Raw genomic sequence first — 21,696 nt, 5'->3', positions numbered from 1 at the left:
TATAGGGCTAAACAATAACTCCCATATCAAAGGAGCGGAGTGATGGTGGCCAGTTGTCTGATGCCTGTAAAACACTGACTCGCTTTCACCCCACAGCCGGCGGAGAGAGCTGCCGGTTCTAATGCAAGCGCGTCTCTTTCCTAGCACCCGTAATTGAGTTTTGTTCTAGCTCCAAACAAAACTGATGTGCCACTGAGGTGAGATCGCTTGACTGGTTTCAAATATCGTTTCACTGACTGTGACGCTGAAACAAGTGACAGGATCTGTAAGTGACAGCTACTCCTTCAGCTTGAACAGCACATCTTAAACTTGATCCAACAAACATGCTGGTTTGCATTTGAAACAGCTGATACTTGGCCTTCTATTTGACGGTTATTTTTACTTACTCTTTTTTAAGACAACTGTTAATATTGATTTATTTCCTTGGGGGGGGGGTTGTTTGTGCTTTTTTTTAAACCTATGACAACCATCTTCTGGGGAAAATGTTCTACTATCTAGTATGCAGAGTAGACCAACCTGCTCTGCTGCTGTTCAATACGAAGCCATATGTTCCATTTTTGGGTGGGGGGCGGCCTGATCATATGATTGCATGCTACAAATTCTGCTGTTTAATAAAACACTCTCCCGTCTTGATCTACATTCTCATTGTGATATGACTCACATGATCATGAAAATAAGCATTTCATTCAATAGATTAATTTTTTTTCTTTTCAATGAACTGGAGAAGCAATACGGCAACGTCCAAACAAAGCAAGCGTGCCTCTCCCCGCTACTGCTGTACTACACACACATACACACTCTGGAACAATAATCCCACACTGGGGGGTAACGGCCTGTTGTATTGCAGCACTGAAAAACATTGTGATGTTCAAAGGGATGTCACAGAGGCTCTCGCCATTGATAAGGTCTAATGTGACGAGAGACTGTAAACTTCATCTTTTATACATGCCGACATAATGCGAAAGGTCATCTTATCTTAATCCTCAAATCGGCAGCATCCAGGCTCATTGCCCTGTTTCATAAAAGTTGAGCAAAGAAATAATCTCCAATTCCATTCTGAAGAAGGTCCTTTATTATCTTCGCCACACGGTCCAATCAGAACACATCATTAGAGTCTGCTACCGATGCACTGTAAGAAATGATTTTTTTTTTTCTCTTTCTAATCGCCTCCGATCGTATCTTGGAATCAGCTGGACTCTGGACTCATGGTGAGAAGCTTTATTATGTCCAGTGATTAATCATCAAATACTGCTTTATCCCACCTCCTGCTCCTCACAATGCTACCCGGCTGCACACACAGAATACGGAAGGAGCTTCTACGCAGTCATGATACTAGAAGGCAAAAGGGCAAAATCAACTCTCAAACCGCACAATTAGTATTAAGAGTATCATTTTACAGTGGTGCCTTGAGTCACAAGTGTAATTTGACCTGTGGTTACAGTTTTAACAAATCATTCCAATCTCAAATCCACTCTCCCCATTGAAATGTATGGAAATGTTCTTAATCCAGTCCAGCACCCCCAACCCCCCACCCCCTCCCCAAAAAATAAAACCACCACGTTTTTCATGAAGAAAAGTAGCACTACACTGGGGGAAAAAAAACTACAATTTAAAAAAAAAAAAAAAACATGAAAAATGTATAGGAGCGCACTTGTTTTACTAAGTGTAATTAAGCCGGCATCAGAGCTGCCAACCTTTTGAAATTCACATCCAGAACAGTTTGTCTGAATTTAAATATTCTTAACTTTTGGCATTACAGCAGAACTCCGTTATTGCAGTATAATTTGAAAAAGTATCATAAAAAATCTGAAAATCGTTCAATTACACAACATAATCATGACTCTATATGCATCATTTATTTTAGTAATTGCATCTGCCATGTAAAGATCAGAATGCAGGCATATAAAATTATAGACTAAATTATTTTTCTTTCACATGGAATTTATTGTAATGCAACAATAATTCATCCATCCATTGATCCATTTTCCGAACCACTTATATTCACTTTCATACTTCCAAGGACCAAAATGCAAACAAAATGATTTAAAAAATGTCCCTCCCCATTAGCTACGCTTCACTCAGCTATGACCGTTTGGCATATTCCAACAATTATTGTAATGACACTGACAGTATTGCAAGTTGCACAGTGCAGCTTGATGGCTTTGTTATTTAATGATGGATAAAGTTACCGTTAGCACACAGTTCTTGTCACATTAATGGACAAAATGAATTGCCGATGATGCTTGGTTTTGTACGGCTTTACTTGTTTCTTTCCGCTGGTATGAACCCATAAAAACTAGCGGCGACTGATGTCTCGTCAAGTCGTTGGCTTTCAGCTAACATTCGACTGCTAGCGTTCATGTTGCTTCCGTGAGTGACGCTTGCATCATTGAAGCCATCAGCGGAAGCAGTGTTTGCGAATGACTTCTTTTTTTTTTTTTTTAAATATCCAGAATACCACATTTTCCATCCATGATAAGGTTGCGTTCAGAGATTTCCGGAACAAAATATGAATAATCCGGAATAGCTGGCAGATCAGCAGCAGCCTACATACACTGTACCACATTAGTGTATTGTGCTTTTAAATGGCAGTTTTAGATTCACCAGTAATACTTCTACAACTCAATACTTCCTCTCAACACTTCCCCAAATGAACTCATGTTTTTGCTGCTGTAACATCATGATTTGTTTTGATTTGTGTTAGATCGGTGTCATTCCTTTAGAGACGGAATTAACACAGAGGCATCGTCTCTACCAAAATAATGAGGACGGATTGCAATCACAGTACAAGCAGAATTCTAAATAACAATGTGGTCAAAGGAGTTATTGTAGCAAGTTTTGGATGTTGTTGTTCAGGATCTATTTGTTCTCCACCTAAAGTGTGTCAAATGTAGACAGATAGTTAAATATTTATCCCTTTGACTGCAGTTTATATTAGTGTTATTGTTTGTTTCATTTTGTTTCCCAACCCTAATTTGCCATCGGTACAGTTCCCCAAACCCCGCCAACCCCCCAATCTGCAGTAAATCAAGCAACCGCACATCAACTTGAAGAAAGGTAGAACTCATCCTGTAGCCTTAATTAGAAGGAAATTGTAAACGGGCGCCTGCCTTTCTTGTACAGATTATCCATAGTTTATGACTGACTGTTTGAAGTTGTAACACATTCCGAATCAGCACTGCTGCAGTCGTGCTCTTATAGGACATTGTTGTCTTCAATTATTTTCAGTTATATTCTCGTCTGTAACAGGCGGGGGTCATCTATTATTTAAAGATGCAATCGTTGCTGTTTATCCGGGATCCTTAAAACCGGGTTATCTTTTCCCATACTTTTTTTTGTATTAAAAGGAACAAAGTGTAATAAAGTGCAGTTTCAAATAGATGCTTGTCTGTCTAGTGCTAGAGCTCATCTGCCATTGTTGTGATTTAATATGAACGCTGCCACGCAGTTGCAGAGAGACAAGATCTAACGAGCATCACGAATGCTTTAGTGTGTACATAAATGGTTGCGCACAGACACAAGCTGCGATGAACGCAAGCCGGATACGCATTTAGTGTCGCACAAACAATTACACACACCTCCATCCATATGACGACGCTAACGATGGTAAACATGAGCAACTTGACTCCTTCGTTTTTCATGGGAGAGCTGGTGACGTTCTTGAGCGAGTAATGCAAGCGATTGAGCAACATCCGTGTCTTAGATCTCTCATGAGAATTTGGGGCGTTGGACAAAAAGTTAAGCACGATGTTGTGCTGATGAGGAAGTTCAAGTTCTGTATGCTGTATGTTACCGTATTTTTAAGCACTTGGCACAATGGTACCGTGTATTAGGAAAAATCACAATCCCATAAATGCCTTTTTTGCTCAAAATTGAAGTGCAAGAACACGCTATCTAGTTTATGCAAAGACAAATTAGTTGTATCCTTTCAACGGCATGTTCATGGTTTTGAAAGAATTCTATAAAGGTTGGGAATGCATTTACAGATGTATACAGCGGTGACATAATTACATAATATGCGTCAGTTCAATGGAAACTTTGCCGCTCCTTCTGGTATGTACACTTTAGCCACCTGAGGGAGTTTTAATACCCGCCAAAAAAAACCCCAAATAAACAAAAAAAAACATTTAAAACTCCTTAGTAAACAACATTATGGTTGATTGTTCTCCATACAGGGCAAAACTTCTCATGTAAATCTCATGCAAATGTTTGCAAATTCTCTTTTAGTAGCCCAGTAAAACACAGCTCAAACTCTGGTTTTATTCATTTCTGCCAGTTATGGTAGAATTATGACTTCACTTATAATTTAATTTGTCAAAATGCCTGACTAACTCATGGTTCTGACCCAAGGAACATTTGCCAGACAGACCAATTTAATACTCGAAAGATAAAATCCCTGGTGCATCAAATAACTTCACACGATTGGATTGGATTGGATTAAACTTTATTGTCAAATTTACTGTATGTGAAACATACAGCACAGATGAAATTTCTTCCCTCTCAACACAAAACAAGAGGAGCCGCTGCGGGTGTCAGCCCCGCCATCAAAAGAAAAGTTAACAAAAAAATGACAAAATAATACAAAACAACACATGAGACAGACAATCGTGCACTCTTAACCACTTTCCTGCATACGCTTTGTTGTCTGAAGCAGTTACAGATGTCTTTGTCATTGTTCTTATAGTATTTGTTGTTAAAACACCGAAGTTGTGGGGCTAATGTTGAGATGTGACTCCACCCTCCACTGAAGGAGACAAAGTGCAATCAATAGTGGATAGAAGCAGCCCACCAAGGTCAGGAGACCCTCCTGTACAGCAGCCACGGCACATCCAGTAAAGTTCCTTATAGATTCTGGGGGTCTAACCTCCGACAACCCGGGCAGATAAAGTCAGCGTGACCACCGTGACCTAAAGCCAATAGGCCGGCATCCAGTCAGCGATGGTTGTCTTTATAATGAAGTGGTCACTATTGCCTTTCTGTCACTCAGCAATTACCGCAAGAGATATGGAGCCGTAGATAGGAGGTGAATGCACAAAGAGGTAGTGGCCACAGAATTACATTCACAAGTGAAAGGAGCAATAAAATGACATATAAACTACTCTAATATGGAGCGCTAATGGCTGTGAGCAAGATGGATGAAAAGGAGTGTGACAACTTCAATGGAACGGCATGTGCATGGTGCAGCAATTACCTGTGTTCACCCTCTCATATAAAAAGCCATATATGACGTCATTTACACAAATTAGCAAGCAGCAACAGCATTTAGCAACTTGCTTTTTTGGAGCCAAACAAAACAAGTCTCAAAAAAGAATACATCATGAGTTGAAGAGGTTTGAGTTCCTTTTGTAATTGCTCAATTTGAAATTCGAGCCTGTTCAACATGAAGCTGATATGTTTAGATTTGAAGGCACAAACAGAGTGCCTAAATAACCATTTTCCGAATTGGGTAATTTTCTGCTTCACATCTGTGCTTTGCCACCCTGGTGGGCTAAGAGAGTGATGTAAAGATGTATTGATGACAGGCACGACATGAGCTTCACCAGCAGAGTACAATGAGATTAGAATACAGGTGGTCCTTGGTTTATGACATACAGCCTTTCCTACAGCGCTGACGTATCTCAAATTTGTACATCAGTCGAAACCCTCCATTGTCGCTATCCTATGCTAATACAATCGTGAAGTCATAATTACAATCATTATTTGTAGAAAACACTTTTAGGCCATAGATGTACTGTGATAATCAACGGCCAGCACAACAGTAAATGAGCATGCTTTCGTTTGCTACATGACAAAGTGTGTTTACACGACTGCACAAACCAGTTCATTCAGCGCCGTTCGTAACGTTCCTAATTGCCTGCAGATTCCTGAAGTTGGTGGCAAGGTCCTACGTATGTCAAAATGAAACTCCTCAACTCACTTTAACACCCTTGACACTAAGATGCCACCGGATGGCACAGTACTGTTTTTGATTTGGCCTTGGGAAGGATAAGGTGCTTTAAAAAAACAAACAAAAAAAACCCCTCCTGAACGTGCGGGTGGTGAATGTACCTGCATGTTGTTGACTTATTTTGATCCATTTGAGGGGCAAAACGTTACAATCGGTTCTCAGTATGACGCAATACCGTTCTCCACTTCTGCAAACTGCAACTGTAATAAGCAACTTTTTTTGGGCTAAATTAATACATCTACGATAGTTTTCTTTGCATTTTCTTTGTCAAAAATGGCTTTTGGTTCCAGCTACACCTAGGCATTGACTGGATGACTTTGCATATATGTTGACAGTGAGGTGTCTAAATGAACTAATCGGAGGCTGGGGTCATGCTACCTGCACAAATTGAAGTAGCGCTCGTGTCCCGTTGACACGGGGGGTCATAGTCGCGGAAATCCCCAAAGCCATCCAGCTGCCACCGTCAGAGACTCTCTGAATTTTTCTGCTCCCTAACTATTTAATTGTCAATGATTTGCTTAAGTGGAGTTGACTTTTATCTGTGGTGTGCTGTGGGGCTGCCACTGGCAATCCAGCATCCCCCCTTCCTCAGTACTCCTTTGCCTGGTGTCACATGCAGCACATTGCCATTGGCAGCTGAGCGAGGCCTAATCAATGGGCCGGGTCAGGGATGGCCCGCGGCGCTGCTGTGGGTGGGCTATTGATCCGACAAACATGCTTCCACAGGTCGCATTGACCAACTTTGAAGTGGTGGCTTTGTAAGCCGACATAGGCCAAAAGGGGGGAAGACGACAAATTATTCTTGATACTTTGTCTGTCAGCTGCAAACTGCTGACGAAACACTCATAAAACTATTTCTTCTATTGATTCAAAGCTAATGCACTGCGCCACCTTTATTTACGATGGCTCGGGGTCGTCGTTGGCATTGATATTTCAAACAAAGAGCATTAAGAAACGCTGAACGCACATTGCAATCACAGAAACTCAATCCGAGTCTCGTCTTTCTTTGTCACTCTTTCCGACCTGTGGCCGATGAGCACAAAGTCAAGTTATTTTTGAGGCAATTTTAAACGCGGCTCCCTGAGCTCCTTATCAGCGACGCAATAAGAACTCTTGGGAACAATTAAACGGGGGTTTTAACTTGAGTAACAACCACAGAGGTAAAAATAATCACGCACTGTTTCCAAATGGAAGTGACTTCAAAAGAGCGATTCACTTATCACAAAGTGTGTGCCTCTCCCTCCTGTATTCCCCCACTAAATCTGTGGCTGAGGAACTATTGGAACACATGACAAGCATATTTACCCTGCTTCACAAACCAGACCCAATGTGGAATTCAAAGCCGTTTAAAAAAAAAAAAATCCTCTCCCGGAATTGACAGCGGAATAAATACGTATTGTCTCTGAGACTTTGTTGTCATGTGCGACAGATCCTGTGCAGAGCAGGCAATTATGTATGCTATTACAGGAATATGTCTTGCTCTGCTTACGAGAAAATTAAGTTTCACCGGAAATATTTGTCATTCTTCCTTTTCAAACTCGGCGGTGGTATGAGGGGAGAAATTAAATACAAAGTATAATCATGAGAATCCGTCTTCCCGTAGTTGTTCACCAATGAATAGACATTCATTTTGTAGTTTTAGCAACAGCTGATGAGCTCTGAGGTTTTTGGTTGGTTTTTTTTACAGAAATGTCACTCCTTACAGACCCGGATTGAAATGTGTAATCAACTAAATTTTGTTTCTCATTGCAGGTCATGCCTTCATCCTGATGTGCTCTTCTCGGACCCGGACTCCGTAAAATACCAGTATAGGTTTGGAAAACCCTGGAGATAGCTGGAATTCTAGGAGTACATGGCCAAAATGTTTTCAGGTGCCCAGGCATCGAATCAATAGCTTTACATTCGAGTGAATTACTTTGACAACCCAACAAAGATCAACAAAGTGAGGACAGAGGCAATAGCTGCAGGCCATCCACCGTTGGTCACCGTTGTTTGGACGAGCCTACTGAGACCAGAAGGACCTGACCTTTCTGCCTGCTGGCTTCAAACAGTCACTTGAAAAGACGGCGCTGCCAGAGAGGAGTCGGTGTGGGAGGAAGCGAGACCAAAAACCCCGTCAGGTAAGGCGATGCCCATCCGCTTTCCCTGCTGTCCAAAGTCTGAGCCCTTTGCCGTCTGCTGGGCTTTGAAAGCATTTATCCCCGCTTACTGTCTTCCTCATTGCTAGCTCCCCTTCTGTGTTCACATACACACGACTGGCTGATAAATGTCCAGCTTTCATGTACCGCTCACTTGTTTGTTCCTTTTGTTACTAGACTTTTCAATATGTGGACATTGTTTGCCTAATAGCTCACCTCTCTGAGGTCTGTACTGGACCCTTGCAGTTTCTGCCTATCAAAAGCCAAGTTGGTTGCGGGAGTAGATGCGCTTCCAGATCTTGTCAGTGTCACGCTGTCGGAACATTGAAATACAGATCATAGATTCACAGCACCTGCACAATCTAATGAGATCCAGTCCGAAAGACGTATCGAAATTCTGCCATCACAAAGGTAAACATTGGGTGCGATGACTGACACCGACTGCCACTGTCAGGTGGAATTATTTAACAGTGTGTTTCTCAATGCGAATGTGGTTTACAGTGGCATTGCACAGTGTCTTTTTTACCTTTAGTGGATGTAAAAAGTCTACACACCCCTGTTTAAATGCCAGGTTTTTGTGATTAAAAAAAGACAAATCACTTCAAAACCTTTTCCATCATTAATGTGACACATAATGGTAGAAATCGAATGAAATCCCCAAATCGTATAGCACAAAGGTCTGAAATGAGTATTTTAATTCCGGGTGACCAGCTAAATTCTTTTAACTCGGTTTTACAATTCGACTTTTATTAGCATCCGATTTCCAAATAATTTTATAGGTTGGCAGCACATGTTAACTTTTGAGCCTAAAATACTGTAGGTAATCTGAACTATAGTACTGTATATTGAATTGTTCTACTTTCTAAAATGAACTTATGATTGTTGTTTGGCAGTGACGTGACTTGATTTATCTCTTCAATATGAGTTAAAGCTTTGTTCTTTTGTGCTCTGAGCCACTCAAAGTCATTGGACAAAATTTGGCGAACTGGAATGAGCTGAGGTATTGACTAAAGAGGCTTCTGTTTTTTGCTGTGCGTTTATAGACGAGACATTTTGATGAGGTGAAAAATAAGATGCTTGAAATCTTGGAAAACGGAGCAGTTGTGGTGGAGCTAATTAACATCATCGACATGGGTATTTATTTTGTCTCAGTTGGGGTGAGCAGTGTCACAACTGGACAGTGGTTAGACAGCAGGAGTTTGGAAGCTCCTGTGTGAGTGTGTTGTGTGTGTGTGTGTGGGGGGGGGGGGGGGGTTGTGTCTCCCCTCCCTGGCCTGTGTGCTGATGGAGCCACGCTCTGCGCCCAGGGCTTCGACACTTGCTTATTTTTCATGAGGGCTGCATGCTGTTCTCCTGCATGAGGGTTTGCGCCCTTTGTGGCGCCCCTCCCCTTTTGAGAGGAAAAGACATGCATGACTTTGTCAGTGAAAGAGTATATATAATTTGACATCATGGCCGATGCAATGCATTTACAATTCTAAACAGACCACGGTGAAGCCAGTTTCCTGTGACCCAACCCTCCATCGTTCTTCACAAGCACATGTATTTGTGCATATCTACTGTATATGCATACGATACTAAGAATACTTACTGTACAAAAAAAGCACGCACAGACAGAACGTGTTATTCTTCTTCTTTCATGCTTCTTAAAATGTACACGTACACGGCAAAGTGACAGCTTCACGAGAAGACTCATTATCATGTATTAACCTTGCATTCCCTCAGCATGGTCTGACAAATATTTTGTCGATTTTAGTAAAAAGAATATCAAGTACAATCCAACATACCTTTAAAAAAATAAAAATCATACAATGTTGCTATAAAATTGCCCAGTTATGATCATCGGGCTTGGCAGTTTTACAATATCAATATACATCGCAATAGACGCCTGATCAATATCAATAAAAATTGCGCTCAATATATATCCATTAAAAAGAAAAATCTGGACGCAAACCCCAGGACCGGTATTCTGTGTGGTGTAGGTTGGGGCTACAGGAGGATGTTAGATTTGTGCCGCCATTACAAGCACCTAAGAGGAAAAATTTGGGACACAAAAGCATGATTTGAGTGCACAACAACCGTTTTTGACCAGCGAAGAAGACATGCCGAACCTTCAAAGAACTGCACGTGTGAGCGTGTGTGTGTATGGGGCAGACATATGCCGAATGGAAGTGTGGCTTAACCGCATCTTTTTTAGCATAAAGGACCAGTCGCCTCAGTGCAACTCTTGCAATAAGATTACATTGCGCATACAAACAACTTCGAATGGCTACATGACGTAGAAGTGAAAATCTTGTTCGCTCCACTGTTAACCAGCTCCTACTGTCTCAGCATCACACTTTATAAGTCAAGCAAAAAATGTCCTATGACATAAGGAGCCAGTCAAAAAGATGAAGTAGTCCTAATACAAATGGTCAACTGTAATCTATGCACTACAAGAGAGCATTAGGTTGCTACGCTTACATTTTATGAACAACAAATGAGGTATAACGTGATATGTATAACGTTACAACTTTGGGGATAGCGTCTTCCCCACATAAGCGCGCTGCTGAGGAGCACGGAAGTTAGAACATCTATAATTATTAAGTAAGTCCTATACTTCACTACTATGCGAATAAGAATCATGTTGTGAATCATTTTTCTTCCACATCCGTCATCCCTGCAAAGCATATTATGTTCAGAAAGGCGTTTATTTAATCTTTATATGGCCCAGTTTATTTGACTTTCATCGTTACACAAACAGTATACTTCTTTACATTATATTGAATGATCCGATCAAGAAAAAGTAACATGCTCTGTCTTATGTGGCGAGTCACAATGACATTTAAAGATCGATGCACTGCAGAAACAATACCACCGCTTTATCCCGGATAACTAGAGAGACTTGACAATTTAGAAATGTTATTACGGATAGAATGCAAAAAAATAATAAAAATACTTTTGTGTGCGTTACAGTACTGTCCAATGTTTCCATAACATTTTCAAATGATTACCTCATTCAAATCAAATCAGAAACAGCTGTATATTTAGACATCATTTGCATACTAGTTGTTTCATTGATTTTAAGTCCCAACACAAAAAAGATAGTCTTCAGATTCTTAAGTGCCATGTGTTTTGTGTGATCTTCTGCCTGTGGTTTTATCCTCTGAGCTATGAAGGAGAATATCACATCGCTGTCATTTGACCAGGGAGTGTATGTGACCTTTTCAGAATCCAAAGACAATTTTTCATGTTGATATATTTTTGCCCGTACGAGCATCAAAACAATGTGGCGGCTCGGCTTGTTGAGACTGTGCTGGTTGCCGCGTAAACGTCGCAAATTATTCAGCACGCATTCCATCTGACAGAATTAAAAGTGCTCGTGCGCTACCCCGAATGTCTGTCCGTCACACGTTTGTGAATGCGTGTTGACACTGTGAAGCCGAGCAGAAAGAAACCTACATGGCAGGCTTGCTACCACCGAGCTATGTTTTGATAACCCCAAAACACTTGTGCCTCCTGTTTGACACAACCAAACACAATGTACGGGCTACTTGAATTTCCACCACAGGAACTGGGTCAGTGGTTGATGGCTAGAGAACAGCATTTTCTTTTTAGCTGGGATGCGGAGGTAGCTTCTGAGTGCTGACATACAGTGCTTCCATGAAGCTGTTTGACCTTCGATTGGTTGTGGTGGTTTTTTTTTTGTTTTGTTTTTTTGAAACAACAGTTGAGCGGAAACAGAATGTGCTATAGTTCTACTTTTACCTTCGTAAACATTTAAACACTTACCCGCCATTGTTTACATTTTATCGTCATGTACAGTAAATGCATAGCGTACTCCATATCGTTGCTGTTGGAAACGTCCAAATATGTTGAATAGAAGCAACTGAACTGTACTCGTTTGTTGAATTTGTTGTGTTTTGTCTTGTTTTCCAAAAATGCTTGAAAATGACTCAACTAATTTTGCTATAAGGCTACTGAAATCCAGTTCTGAGATGTCCACACTGGTGCTGTGCAATTCTATAAACATCAACATAATACGAGCATTGTTATCCAGTGTCCTCGAGTTTTCAAGTGTCATTGAGTGTTTGTGTGTGTGTGTGCGTGTTTGTGCATGTGCGCATGTGCGGGTGCGTCGTGCGAAAGTAAACACCTTCTCTATTAACTCCTTTAACGAGCTAGCACCTAAAAATGGAACAGCTCCACTAATCACAAGGTTTTATGGGTCCTTGGAAATGTAGGGGGCTATAAGTGGGGGGGGGCCTCCTGACTGAAAGCAAACCACTTGAAGGACAGCGGCTCCCAGTGACCCTGTCCACCAAGCACTGTTTGGGTGGGCTCACCTGCCTGCACACAACACAAAAAACTTGTTCGAGCGTTAACTGTCTGTCTAGCTATCCAGCCAACTCGCTTGCATGCTATCTATCTATCTATCTATCGATCGATCGATCTATCTATCCATCTACATGTCTGCCTGACCTTCTTAATTCGCAGAGTGGTGGGTGTGTCACTACATTTTGCCAGGCCGTAATTTGCCATTTGCCATTGGATGGCACACCTGTCCGTCATTGTCAGTCACCAAAACTGTCAATGGATTGATGATGACAGGTTATTTATTTATTTATTTGTTTATTAGTTTTTGCAGTTCATCATTATTTTAACCTTGCTTCCATCATCACCAAAGGACAGTTCATCACCACTATTTTACATCGGTCAGATCTTCTTCTTCTTCTTGGGCGGCGGCTCGGCCGCAACAGCCAGTCGGCATCAAGATCGTAATACAACGTTACATGCATTCGCAGCCCAAGCGGTGTATGTACTGCGGAAAAGAACCACACCTTGTACTGATGTCCAATATCATTTTATTACTTGTCTATTATGGAACACAGCAAAAACAAAAATATTGCATAGTATTTACAATCAATAGTTACAATCATCTCTTCGACTCAAACATTCATTAAAAAAAACACACTGTGTGTGCGCGCGCCTTGGAAATCAGTCATAGATAAATCGAAAATTAATAAAAGTCCATGACGTGATATTACCTTCTCACCTTGGACTCTGATGCCAATAATCATATGTGGCCTAAACTGGGCATAATTGTTCGCAAAATATTCTTGACATAAATAATTTCACCAACAAACACATACAGTATATTAAATATTATCCTCAGAAATTGTAGATTTCTATCATGACAACCAATCAAAAGTAAGACAACTGCCAGCTATAATGAAACATACAGCCAAATAAAGTTTAAAACACACACACACACACGTTCACACAGCGTGGTGATTTGTGAAAGCAGACTGATGAGCAATGTTCAAACTTTTTTCCTGTCAGACGACGAGCTCAGCTAGAAGCAACCCGGTGTATTTATCCCCGCGAGCAAACACACACGAGTCACGCAGTGCGTGTTTCTGTCAGTCATCTGCGAAATGGGAGTCCAGGTCTATCAGTGACGAACTGTGAAGGTCTCTCGGAAATGACCCGGTTAGTTATGATTACATTGCCGGACGAAACCCAGCTTTCGTCGCTGCTTAGTATGTCAGTTTTTCTAAGTTTCCTATCATTTGCCAGCAAAACGGGTGTTTCTGTCAGTGCAGACGGAATTTCCACCTCTTTTAAATAGGCTTTTGTTCAACCATTTTAAATACACATTTTCTTAATTATACATTAAAAACAACTTATCGCAACCATGCATCATTTATCCGAACCGCTTCTTCTCATGAGCGTTGTTGGCTGGAGCCTATCCCAGCAATCTTCGAGCAGTAGGCAGGGTACACCCTGAACTGTTTGCCAGCCAATCGCAGGGCACACACAGACAAACAACCATTCACACTCACAATTACACCTAGGGACAATTTAGAATGTTCCAATGTACCATGCATGTTTTTGGAATATGCCGGCGCACGGACTCAAAACCTGGGCCTCTTCACTGTGAGATGGACGTGCTAACCAGTGGATTACCGAGTCATTTTAACCCCAAAATTTATTAATTGTACAAAACTCAGTGGATAAATTTCGTAAAGCGACATTTCAATCTTATTCAAGATAATGTTTCTTTAAAATTTAACCCAAGACACATAATGGTGAGATCATTTCGAGCCTCTCCAAGCTGAGATGCAAAATGTGGATTTGACCCCTGGCAATAATCCTTGTTCTGTATTTGTCTCATGCATCTTTTCCACATGTCATCTTTCATCTCATCATGCTTTTTTTTTGGTGGTGGGGGGTGGGGGTGAGGCTTCTTGACATGAAGGAAAATTACTTGCTTTAAGTTTGTATATTCAAGAGCAAAGAGGCATTTTAATGGCTTTGGCATTGTGGCGCAGTGATTATCCTCTCTTCTGTTTGGGTCGACTTACCAGCAGCTCGTGTTGTTCCTGCCTAGAGGGCTCATATGGCTCTGATTTGGGATCCCTCCTTTTCAGTGAACCTCTCCCAAGCACATATCAACTACACGAGTCAAGTCCGTGTCTCGACCAGATCTGAGTCTTGCAGGGCTTCTTCACCTTCACGTATCTAAAACTGTTAAAATGATTATTTCATTTCATTTCGACTGACTTATAGTTCAATATTCATATGTAATTAATTTAAAAGTCGAATAATATTTCGTTTTTTCCCTGTCCATATTGTGTGACATTTTTTGTTTTAATAAATGTGTGCGCACCAAAAACTGAAATCTGACGGTTCCCAGTTGGCGAAACATCAAAGGCCGTCGATATAAGGTACAAACACGGAGATTTTTCAGACGGTTTTCTCACAATGTTCTGACATGGAAGCAGTGGGGACGTGTGATGACGTTGAATATACTGTAGGTACACGCGCGCGCGCACACACACACACGCACACACACACATAACACGCCTACTCACGCACACGCGCACACACACTTCGTGTTTTGTGTGTGTTATTTCATGGAACAACAAAAAAATTAATACAATCGAAATGATTAAAATAGGGTTTCTTATTTAAAATCAGCAAACATATAACGCCCACGCACACGCACGCGCGCGTGCAAACACATATGAAGCTGGCCGAATGACTGTATTTTTTTTGTACTTTGCTTAATTTCGTTTTTATTTTCGGCTTTATGATTTAAGACAAAATAAATAATTACCGCAATCGGCGCATCATCACTTCGCTGTAAATTATGCTTTTTTTTTTTTGTTTGAAAATATTTACATATATTATTTAAAGTGACTTTCGGAAGGACTAAGTCTGAGAGAAAAAAAAACATATATTATGTTAGTCCAACGTTCAAAATGATATTGAATTATGCATGCGGTCATTAATAGGGTGGCGGGACAAATAGATGTGAGAGATTAATTGATATGGCCCCTTGTTTCTTATGTAAATGAGACAGACTGACCAGACGGTCACTTGTTTTTTTTGTTTTTTTTTTTAACTCTTAACATCACAACAGCAGGACACGCATCCTCATTTCTCACCTCAAGCTACACCCGTGTGTACATGTTGTCATGCATCCAAATCGTTTTTATGCTGGAAACATTTCAAGGTCTCATTTCGGTGGAGTGGTCGGAGGAGGGGGGGGGGCGGTGAAAAAAAGTGATAAACTCTTTGTCCAACCGTCATTTCGATATTCATAGATTATCCACATTAGCATTCACGATAAAAAAAAATTATCAATCGAGAATGAATAACTTTCTCTTTCCTTACAATAATGGAAAATCGAACGAGCATTACATGCATCGTGAAATGATGTAAATTATAACATGCAAAACGTGGGGCTCCAAAAGGCATATTTAAAATATGGCTGGACAAAGCATCAGAATAACCCCCCCCCCCCCATTCACGTCACTCTCCAGATTTCCACAATCACGTAATACCGAATGCATCCTCGCCTAAAAGAAACAACTAAGTCGTTTTAAAGAAATGCTTAACGCATCCTTTCCTCAAAATTACTTGGAAACAAGAAGTGATGACGATTGCAAAGTCTGCATTATTTGAAAAAGACACTGCTGTATTCAACTCTGGCGTATTGTACCAACCGCGAGAAAACAAAAGACAGGAAAAGAACAAAAGAGCAGGTATTGGATGCACTTTTTAAAAAATGTATCTATTTATAAATCCCACCCACCCACCAAAAGGCTAAAGAAGCACATTTTCTTAAGGTTAATTTGCTCAGAATCGTTGAAAAGTTATATTTGCATTTTACCCAACAGACTGCAAATTATTTTCCAATTATTTCAAATTGCTTTTGCAAATGTATCTCCTCACAAAATGTCAATTACAAAGTTCTTCCGTTAATAGGTGACAATGGGAGTGCTGCGATCATTTCTTTTCGCCACATACGTCATTCATGCACGCTTTCTCCACCCCACGTTGTTGTTGTGTTGTGTTGTCCATAAACCACCAGTCCGACTCGCTCCTCTGCGAGACCCAAGTGCGCAGGTCCGTGGGCTTGTCTCCCGTGGAGCTGCAGTCATGGTGCACGGTCCCTGTGGTCCGGTTGAACATAAGAGGGCGCTCCCATTGCACCTGGCCCGGCTGCCCAAGTGCAAGTGGAGAAAGCACGACCCCTCACATGGGCCAGCGTGGTCATGGTGCACGCACTCAAACACTACTTTTTCGTCCACAAACAAATAAAACACGGAGTAAACGTTGCACAGTGTATCTAATAACACATTCGTATAAAATCACAACAATTTACAAATAATATTTCAATGTCATAATGAATTAAGATACGATTGCGTCACCTGGCAGATTGAATTCTCTCAACCTGCATTTCTAAAAGCACCATTCAGGCTGTATTTTAATCAAGTTCATGCATCAAATGGAAAACTTACATTTGGAATATATTTAAAAGATATTGTTTGGTTTTTCATGTTAAGACCATCCAATTGTATGTTTCTATTTTGAAACTGATTTAAATTAATACATTCATCTGACAAATGTACGTCGATTTGATCCGTTTTTTAATACCCACCCATGAAATGATTGCACATCTAACAATCACGTCCCTCGTCAATATTACAGCCTATACGAGCGGGAGAAAAAAATAAGTAAATCACCGCATCATCCCGGAAAGAAAGTTCTGGCTGTCTCGATAGAATCTTTGATCCCTAAATACTCACCCCTGATCATTTCCTCAGTTTCCCTTTGTGCTTTGTTTGGGGTTCGACTTGTGCACGCGCCTGTCAGACGCACGCACCCGCATAATGAAAAAAATAATAACATGATAAATGATAAACTTTCTACAAATGTTTGTGTATTTTAAAAAAAATTGCATGTACATATTTGTGCACCTGAAACCACTCTTTGTGCCTTCGTCACATCCACGAACTGTCCTTTGGCCACAGGTTGTGTTCAATGTGCAATGCCACTGGTGGATGTGCCGCCTATTGAAGCTGGCACGTGGACGCTTACCCTTCCCACAGAGAGGCGCAATTGAATGATGCTCACACAAAAGCACTCCCCCACCCACTTTTTTTTAAAAACCCCGTTTCAGAGAGGCCCTAAAAGCATGAAGGGTCCCGTCCCCCTAGACGCCCCCCCCCCCACCCCCTACCTGATGATGATGGACTAATGTCACTCGGGCCTTTTTGCATACACTCTGGTAAACTCCGTTTTTGCACTACCGGGCTTTGCAGGACTGCCTCCATACGAGCCTCAAATTACAACGGCCTCTTTTTTTATTATCTCCAAGCCCCTCGCACGCTATTTTCAACCTTTTTTTTTTATTACAATCTTCTCGAGAGAGCAGACATGTCGCAAATCCTCCAGATTCCTGCACTGTGCCAGAATCACGCACTCGTGCACAGTGTCTACGTGTTTTCCTCTTTTAAAAAAAACAAAAACCCAGGTATCATTACATGCCTCAACTTGTGGATGGCAAGTGTGCCGGAAATGCCAGGATGCAACGCAACATATACTTTAGCAGTAGGGGTGTGTGCGTGAAAGATTACATCGAGCGCTTTCACGTCGATAATCTTATAAAGTAAATATAAGATCGAGTCCTGCGCTGCTTTACACTTGTTATATTTAAAACAATTATTTCGCTGTCATGTAAGTCATGTTTAGACTAACCCTAGGCGTTCTATATCTATGATCTGATCTGTGCTGGAATGCATTACAGCGATGAATATCCAATCCACATTGTTTCCATAAACATGGCACCTTATGTGATCACTTCAAGCTGCCTCCTGGACTTTCTGGACTGGACGCATACAGAGCAAATAATCAAGCACAGCATCATCACAATGCATTCAGTACGTGTTTGTGCAATATAGACACAGAGGACAGTGGGTATAAATATTAAATGGTTTATTATACAAGAGAGAGGGGGGTATACGGTATATAATACTTATACAAGCGAGTTTTTGACATTTCCACAAGGCAAGCTTAGCGTCATGAAATTAAGGGAAGAGCCATGCATCTCATTCTCGATCACTTCTTTTGTTATTTCGTAAAAAAAAAAAATCATGTATTGACCGTATCGTTCACATTAGGTGACACGACGGCGTGCTTTGTTTTGTTTTCCGCAGTATATCAGATCCATCTCTTCCATGTGTCTGACACTTGCCCCAAATAGTTAGGTACCCCCCCCCCCCCCACGCCCATTGAAAGGATTTGTTTTTTTAACAAGTGAAAATCTCACTGCATTTACACACAACAAAAATAAACCAAAGTGCATTAGTGCCCCCAAAATAAAAATAAAATAAAATAAAAAACGCATCCTCTCATGACTCTCCATTTCACCCTAAAATATTTGAAAGTGTTTGCCCCTGGTTCAGTGACGTAATGTATTTTAAATGACCGTTGGACACATATTTACGTGTCTCTATATGTAGCGAAACACAAATGCATTCACTTTTGTCAAAGCGTATGTTGGTATTTATTATGCAAGTTGATCCTATAGAAGCTTAATTACACCTTACATTATTGTTACTTTAAAATATGTTCATATCGAGTAACATTCCCATAGACCGAGTCGTGTGATTTAAACATGGCTAACCGTGTTTCCTACGAGTACATCATTGAGTGATAATTTAACATCGATTGTGTATTTATTTATTCACATCATAGCTTTTTTTTTTTTTTTTTTTTTTTACGGATTCACTTTCGCATCCACACGCAAAATTACTCTTGTTGGATGTGTTCTGTGACAGTGTGTGCAATTGATAGTTCTTCATAAAAAAAAAAGAATTAAAAATCATAACATTTGTATTGAATTAAACACTAATATTCTTTCCCGACCGTTTTTTTACTTTTCAAGTTGTTCGACTGTCCAGTGACAAATACTGTATCCGCGAACGCATGCAGGGAAGAGAAGCAAAAGAAACAAAACACCAACCTAAAACCTACATCGCATTTAAATGTGCGAAGCATTTAAATATATGTTACAAGTGTTTTGGAAAGACGAGAAAAAAGTGTGTCGGGGGACAACAGCAAGCCGAGTGGGAAGCGAAGCCTCGCTCGCAGCGTGGAGCTCGGCGGCCAGCCAGCGTTCACTTTCACTAATCAAACTCTTACTTCCCGCCTCTCTTAATTCCATATTTTCTATTCCTGATCATTACTTTCCTCTTTTTCTCGCCCTTCCTTGTATCTATCCATCCTCCCTCCCTCCTCTTCCTCCCTCCTCCTCGCCCTCCCTCCGCCGGCTCTCCTCTGCTGAATCTTATTGATCCACAAGGCGGCTAATTAGCCCTTCCCTTCGTGCCTGTGTAATGAAGCACATGCGCACTGAATTAATCACAGCCATTTTTTTCTCGCAGGAAACTAATTAGCAGGAATAAAGATCCAAAGAGTTTTTTTTCTCCCCCCAATCATCAGATCTCACTTTCACCTCTTCCTCGCGCGGCTCCAACTCCGGACTCGGCTGCTTTGCATCCAAATTATTTTTGATATCGCCTTTAACAACTAATAGCTACCTACTTGCGCCCCTTTTTCCAGCCAAGCACTCGGCAACAACAATGATCTTTCTTTTTTTTCGCCCACCCTCGAGCGCAAATTGACCGAAAGGGGACTCTTCTCGCCTTGATGGGATCTTTAGTTCCATCGTCTCGCTACTGGATTAAAAAGCGAACATCACAAAGCGGCTAATTGTAAGTTTCAACTTTGTCTCCTTTTTTTGTGTGTGTTGTTGTCGCTGCGCGATCCTATTCTCTCTCGCAGCGTCTTTCCTTCTCCGTGGCGGTGGACTTGTAGCGGAGCTGGTCCCCCGTTTCAAAACTCACCTTCCGGGGGGCAAGAAAGGCTCTTTTCATGCAAGTTTCGAGCTTTATTCGAGATTATTGGGCTGCCTTGGAGGCGTTGTGTCGTTACCTGTGTTCACATCAGCGCTCGTCCTCTCCTCTTGGTCTACGTGCGAGAACAAGCGGATCCTTCGAGACGTGGAAAAAAGAAGCGCTTTGAATGCAGATTCGGGCTTTTTGCTGGGGACGGGACGTGCGTGTGGGGGGGGGGGGGGGGGGGGGGGTCGCGGGTGTCGAGAGAGGTGTTTCGACGGGATTCGCCGGGGTCGGGCAGCGGCGGCTGGTCACAGAGCGCAGCCCGGGGAAGGAGCTCCAAGTCCAGCCTGTTGGCTCAGCGTGGTTTCGGCGACTCTTTCGCGGATCTCTCACAGCTCTCGCTTCTCGCATTTTGTGCAAACAAACAAACGAAAAAAATTCAAAGCATGACTGTCCGATGGCAGGGCTTCGGTATGGGGGTTTAAGAGATCCTTTTTCCTGGAATCTTTTTTTCTTTTTTGTTTTTTTTTGTGTGCGAGACCTCCGCACCGACTCGCGGCCACTCTTTCCCCCCCTCGGCTTCATCCCACCTCGGCTCAGCTCATCTCCCTAACTCGGCCCCAGCTCTTTGCTTCTTTCGTGCCTTGTATTTTTTTTTAAAGTCGATTCTCAGCGGTTCCCAGACCAAGTCCCGTGCAAATCGATCCCGCGTGTGTGTGCGTGCGTGCGTGAGCGGTTCGCGCGTGCACGTGACGTGTGAGGGCGTGCGTGCGGGCTATGAAAAAAAAAAAAAGGGAGCCCCGAGTTCTCCTTCGTGACAGCAGCGGATCAGGCGGGACCGCCAGCCAAGCAGCCCTGCAAAGTGCACGCTGCCTCTCAGGCAACATGGGGCCGTGGCTGGTTCTCGTGCATGCACGACAATCACCTGGCTGCAAACCTACAGCAGGAACTGGAAGGAAAACATTGCCCCGTTCCTACGATCTTAAAAGCATCAGGAGTGGAAACCTGACATTGTGCGGATCCATTTTTAAACACACTTAACAACGCACGATGTCGAGATTACACTTTTTGGAGGAAACGTCCAATGAGTTACAAAAAAATAAAAATAAAATAACAGTATCTTAAAATCCCATAAATGTGCAGTCGTGGGGGGCCGAGGTCGCTTTTGGGAGATGTCGAGGCACGAGGAGAATTTGTCAGCAGCGGCTTGTCTATTTTACACAGAGGGAGTGAGGATGGTGTGTTTGGCGTGGGGGTGGGAGGGTGGTTGTAGGTCAGACAGCAAGAAACAAGGGGAACAAGGGTCACGGAGCGAGTGCACAGATAAAAAAGCAAGGAGAGGAAACCCCCTCGCCAAACAACCGTGGGACTATGTCAGGGCTTGGGGTGGTGGGGGTGGGTTTTTTTTCACGGAGGAACAGGGTGATGTTTTGGG

General features: G+C 41.9%; 1 protein-coding gene and 1 long non-coding RNA gene across 3 annotated transcripts in view; one reads left to right on the top strand and one right to left on the bottom strand.

Moving 5' to 3' along the window:
• Positions 1-19,208: 19,208 nt before the first annotated feature.
• LOC147207578 (uncharacterized) lies at positions 19,209-21,468 on the bottom strand. Its single transcript, XR_015100435.1, has 2 exons — positions 20,356-21,468; positions 19,209-20,267 (listed from the first exon to the last, which is right to left on the bottom strand). It is a non-coding gene; the product is annotated as an uncharacterized LOC147207578 (long non-coding RNA).
• The window catches only part of zfhx3b (zinc finger homeobox 3b), a 150,696-nt gene continuing 148,743 nt past the window's right edge, over positions 19,744-21,696 (top strand). For both annotated transcript variants that reach the window (XM_086106942.1, XM_086106941.1), the window contains exon 1: positions 19,744-20,135. The gene's annotated coding sequence lies outside the window, so the exon portion shown is untranslated. The remainder of the gene's footprint in view (positions 20,136-21,696) is intronic.

The sequence above is a fragment of the Hippocampus guttulatus genome, chromosome 3 (assembly GCF_054856545.1).
Source record: "Hippocampus guttulatus isolate MCC_2025c chromosome 3, RoL_Hgut_1.0, whole genome shotgun sequence".
NCBI lineage: Eukaryota > Metazoa > Chordata > Actinopteri > Syngnathiformes > Syngnathidae > Hippocampus > Hippocampus guttulatus.
This window is presented reverse-complemented; position numbering and strand designations above follow the sequence as displayed.